Source organism: Limulus polyphemus, unplaced genomic scaffold (assembly GCF_000517525.1).
Source record: "Limulus polyphemus unplaced genomic scaffold, Limulus_polyphemus-2.1.2 Scaffold849, whole genome shotgun sequence".
Classification (NCBI taxonomy): Eukaryota; Metazoa; Arthropoda; class Merostomata; order Xiphosura; family Limulidae; genus Limulus; species Limulus polyphemus.
This window is the reverse complement of record NW_013666459.1, coordinates 49471-55330: the sequence shown is the minus strand read 5'-3', so window position 1 is coordinate 55330 and position 5860 is coordinate 49471. Positions and strand designations below refer to the sequence as shown.

Sequence of the window (5860 nt, the reverse complement as noted above, 5' to 3'; positions counted from 1 at the left end):
CGAGTCGAGCTCCCAATCCACCTGGTCATGCCGGGTCTAAATTGAAGTAAAAATATCTGCTGTCAAGTGTGATTCTAATTAATATTCTGCGTAGTGTGCAGTTATGCCTTTTCTTTTTATTTCCAGCCTTCTGCGTTATTTACTCCGCTGTTCTTGAAATTATAAGTCTGTGACATATGAAAACACAAATACAGAAAACATTATATGTAAATTGAAAATCAAACATATTTTGAATTTTCTTAAATAACATATCCTTGGCATACACAATAACAAATAAAAAGGTTTATTAGTGCAGCTAGGCCGTGTAGTGATCAAGTTGGTTGTTTGCTTATTGCAGTCCCAAAGTCTTCTTATGTATTGCAGACTTTCCAATTTTTCATCTGTTTTACAAAGGCTTACCAATCAAGTTGTGCTATAACAATAAACTTTACGTTATGTATAAGTGTGCTTTTAGGCTTAAAAAAATCCGAAAACAACAAAAAATATCGAAACGCTTTCGACATTCTTAGTAATATATCTTATAAAACGAAGATAATTTGCGTGGCTTTAGTACTACAAGTGTAGAGAAAATACAGTACGACTAGCTAATAAGATATTATCCACAATACTTAAGCATCATTTCGATTGGTTGAATATGGAGCAATTTATTTATATCTGTCATCTTCAAAATTAATTAATAAACCAATAATGACCAAATAAAGAAAACGACTTATTTATAGGTACAAGTGAGGAGAGAATAACCTGTAAGTGATTATACTAGAAGTAAATAAAATAAATGTGGTTAATGTTCTTACTGAAAAAATTACGAATGTAGTCTTTTTGAAATAGAACGAGAAAATTACGGTTCGAGAGAAATAGATTCGAGTTATCAGTGAAACATATGTGGTTATTATATTTTCCTTTCACATAGATCTCTATCATCTCTTTGCAATGTTTATTTTTCTAGCTTAGTAGCTTCACGAGAACAACGAGATATTAACCACATTCTTGTAACAACATTTTTAACGCCATGTTTAAGCTCCTGCATTTAAATAAAAGTATGCCTAAAACGAATCCGTTATACATTATTTTGGGTAACATACCTAGCTTTTTAGGAAGTCGATACTAAAACGTAGAAACAACTTTCTCTTTGAAAAATATTTCCATATGTTAAAAACTTCTTTCTGTAGATGTTTGTAACTATATTTGATTTGTTTTCGCAATGAAAACAGAATGGCTGCTTAATGAATTATTTCCATCTAAAATACTTTAAATATGAATTGTTTTCAGTAGCTGATCAGGTAGAATCATACATATGTTCTACGTGATGCAAATAAAAATATTCTTGTACATTGTTTGTTTGTTTTTAATTATGCACAAAGCTACACAAGGGCTATCTGTGCTCTGCCCACCACGGGTATCGAAACCCGGTTTCTAGCGTTGTAAGTCCGCAGACATACCGCTGTGTCACTAGGGGGCATTCTTGTACATATAAAAAATATTATTAAGATTTACATAATACGTTTTTGCTTAATTTCGCTGATGATAAGTTTTAAAACGTTCACACAAGTAATTGTATGTTCATGTTATGATTTATTTTATATACATAGTCCAGATTAAAAGCAGTTTAAGAATGCACAATAATAAAACTTTAGTATATGACTTTACTTACTGAAAAAATTCAAAAATCAGAAAAATATGATTGTTTTTCAGCCCTTCAAAAAATCCAGTTTGCTTAGCTAGCAGTGATAGCTAAAACCAGTCGGTCTTGTAATATGCTCTTCACCGAAGAAGCCAATTTGTGTTGCGTTTTAGGTATTGTATGACTCCAAGAGTTTCTCTTTACCCCTCATTTAATCAATTGAAATTCAAATTTCATAAAAGTTGGTCGAAATTGATTTTTTGTGATAAATTTTCGCTTACTGAGCTTAGTACTGTGAGGGTGATATTGATTTCCAAAACGTATAATACCTAAGTTGGGATATATGTGCGAGAATTATTTGTGAACTTTTTTGTTGGCAACTGTCCAAGGATCTAAAAATTCAAAACGCAACCCTTCTTATGATTTTTTAAAACCAAGTTTTAAGTTCAAAAACAATTATGTGGATAAAAAAATATATATTTGGCGTTTCATAAGGCTGTTCAGGGAACATGTCCAAACATAAGTGGTAAAACATATGGGGGTACCTTATTTGCTACGTCACCTGTAGACATTCTATTCAAAACTGGATCAGCGACTTTACAAGATAATTATACACAAGGCTCTATTCTACATTCAAAGGAGATTTGCTACCGGATCAAAATTGAGGAGGCATATGCCCCCAGTGCCTCACGTTCCGCCGCCTATGTGACCAAAAATTGGGGAGAAAAGAAACCAGTTGTTCCTGGGGTATTGAAAAGCCTATCGTGTCGCTATATAATTGCGAATGTGTTATCGTTACAAGTGTGAAACTTATTTAGAGTTGTAACGGTGACTTTACTGTAAAGTTCGTGTACGGATAGAGAGTTAAAACAACTTACTCTACACGTGACAAGAATTCAGGATGTACTTTGCATGGGTAACTTCTAAATTGCTCGCACGAACTGTGTTTTGCCTCCACACGGAAATGCCAGGAAATAACTGAAAACCGGCATAAATAGCAGGTAAAAAAAAGCTCCAAGTTGCAAAGTTGTAGCTCTCTGTAGCTTAATCAGTCATTTTCAAGAGACTTGGCAATTAAAGAGACCTCTCCACCTAACAGTGAAAATCAGAAACGGATCTAGGATTTTGGAAAGGGAGTGCGGTCGCCTGGATGGGCGCCATATAATTTCAGCATACATCACTTATACTGATACAACCAGACGACATATCAAACTTAAATATAATATTATAAATTATTGGCCTGTAGCTAGGAGAGACAGGAAATAAAATATTTTACTGAAATTACTTATTATTAAAAGGGGCGCAATTTAGACCGTCAGGACACAAAATTATGAAAGGGGGAACGCACTAGCCGCACCCCCCCCCCGAATCCGTTAGTGGTGAAAATTATATAGGAAATATCTTATCAAATAATGTGGTTAAGATAAACTGGATTTGTACCTGTTATAAAGAACACACTTCTAGCGCTACTTTTCAGTTATCTATAACAGGAGCTAGGATTGAGATATTTTGTACGCATTTATCTTTAACGTTTATAGAAAAATATAATTTATTATGACAGAAACTTACCACATTAATATCTGCCAGGTCTGGCATGACCTGGTGGTTAGGACGCTCGACTCGCAATCTGTGGGTCGCGGTTACGAATTCCTGTCGCCGAACATACTCGCCTTTTCAGCCACGAGAGTGTTATAATGTGACGATGAATCCTACTATTCGTTGGTAAAAGAGTATCCCGCAAGGTGGCAGTGGGTGGTGTTCACTAGCTTTCTTCTCTCTAGTCTATTACTGCTAAGTCATTAACGGCTAGCACAGTTAGCTCTCGAGTAGCTTTTCGCGAAATTCAAAACAAAACAAACCAAACCAAACCAATTAATATCTGCCTATACAAAGAAGTTCATTGAGCACCTGACCCTTCGAGATCTTATGACCAAAACCATAACCACGATCATATGGTTCTGCATATACATAGTAGAATAATCATCGATGAGGCCCATTACGTTGGGTAACAATCAGAACATGTGCACATTACGTGTGGGTAACAATCAGATCATAAAAGCAGGGTATTTTAACAATTCTGACAGTACAGGAACTGCCAAAAATATTGTAAAACGGGGATAATCTAATGGATAAAGAAGGTTTTGTGGGTATTAAGTATATTATGAAAAACTTTTAAATTCAAAATGTAGGGCTATCAAAGAATGGTAACGCTTAACTTATAATCCTACTTTAAATAGCACAAACAAAAGTTATCCAGAAACACCGATAAAAAGATGACAAACACACTCCATCATAACTCTGATTTCTAAAGATCTACTACCAACTGTGTTAGAAAACTAAAAAATAAGGCGATGTTCTAAAAAAACTCTCGATCCAGGCTGATTGAAACAGTCTGGGTTAACCGGGAGAATGAAAAACTATTGAGAATAGCATTGAAATGGGTACTCAAGAATATACTCCCGCAACGAAAAAGAAATCTTAGACTAATACATCAAACCGGAGAATTCTTTAACAGTCGTGAGTCACATTCTATCCAACAGATAGGAATCAGTTTGTTTTCACATAGATATAATGAGATATTCTTGATTCAAAAAAATTACTTACTTGAGTTGTTTTAAATATTATCCAATGTTTAATTTTTGTTTCAAAAGTACAGTAATATATCACAGAGCATCCGTTTTATTCTCAAAACACCATTTTGTAATAAAATCTTTAGTAATTTAGCATTGTCAGAATTTATATAATTCTGTAGACTTGAGTTTCTGAAGTTTCTCAAAACTTTTTCTGGACAGCATGCTCCAATACAAACAAAATGTCAACCTCGGTGTCTTTATGCTTGTACATATAACATATGGTCCTTATTTCTGAGCAAAACAAACATGTTAATTAACAGTATATTTTAAATCAGATTAAATTTCAACCTAATTTTTTAAATGTCCAACGCAAAGAATGTAGGATTGTACATCTAAGCACTCCTTTTTTATGCTGTATGGAATGGTTTTATCTAATAGTTGCCAAATTAAAAAATAGTTATCATTTGACCGAATTAAGTAGTTTTTTCATACTGTGTTCGCAAAAACAGTAATTACAAATATTACTTTGTAGTCAGTAAGTAATGTGCAGAATGAAATGTTAAATTAGTTATTTACAAAAATCGTTTCTTTCATGTGGCATAAAACATTAAGAATTTTTTAGAGTAATGAGTAGCCCAGGTTAGATTGTGCGTTCGTTTGTAATTAAGCACAAAGCTACACAATAGGCTATCTGTGCTCTGTACACCAACGGTATCGAAACCCGGTTTCTAGCAGACAAAGCGCTGTGCCACTGGGGGAGGGGCCCAGGTTAGAAGTGCCCTCTATAAGCACTTGCATAGCAAATTTTATCCGAAACCAACAAGTTGTCTTAACTTGCATCATTGATAACGTATGAAATCGTTACTCTATAATCATTATTATTTTATTGTTCTTGGAAAAAAATAGTCTATGTTAAATGCGTGAACCCGTTTAATATTTTTCAAGGTAATCTTTTAAATACTTGAAAAAGTGATGGAATCGGTTGTTGTTTTTTTCCTTTCGTACTTTTAAGCCACATTAGTCTGTGGCTGTTTGATATATATATCTAAGTATAAACTATTCATTTGATACAACAAATGGCAGGTAATAACAGTCCTCCCAGTTATAGTATTACTTTATTAAGGCATAAAAACAGACAGACAGACATTACCTCACAGACTGTAGGTTGTCCAACGTCTTGCGTCAGGAAAATTTACTAAAAAGAAAATAATAAGCACCTCGAAACAACGCACCTAGCTTTATTATGTTGCTATTAGGAATAGAAACATAGCTGTCAGTTTCAACTGGATGTATGTCACCACCCCTAGTGAGTAACAAAAACGTTCGATAATCAATAGCTCAGCGAGCGATGTCCTTTTTCATAAAGCTCACCCACATCCACAGTTGCTGAGTCACCCACATAATACTCTATGAGTTCCTCCTGTTGTGAATACAGCTGTGTTAACATGAAGGAACTAGATTATTTCATCTTCCAAAATCCCTGTAGCAAGACAACTAGGCTGCCATAACATAACATAGAGGTTATAAAATTCATGTATATATATATATATATATATATATATATATATATATATATATAGTAAAGTACTTACGTTTAACTTACTTACTTACGTAAGCTAAACTAAACTAAACTAACTACGTACGTAGTTAGTTCTTTTACGTTACC

General features: G+C 33.9%; 1 protein-coding gene across 1 annotated transcript in view; it reads right to left on the bottom strand.

Moving 5' to 3' along the window:
* Positions 1-5860, bottom strand: part of LOC106460854 (zinc finger protein 608-like) — a 158022-nt gene that overhangs the window by 115955 nt on the left and 36207 nt on the right. The window lies entirely within an intron of this gene.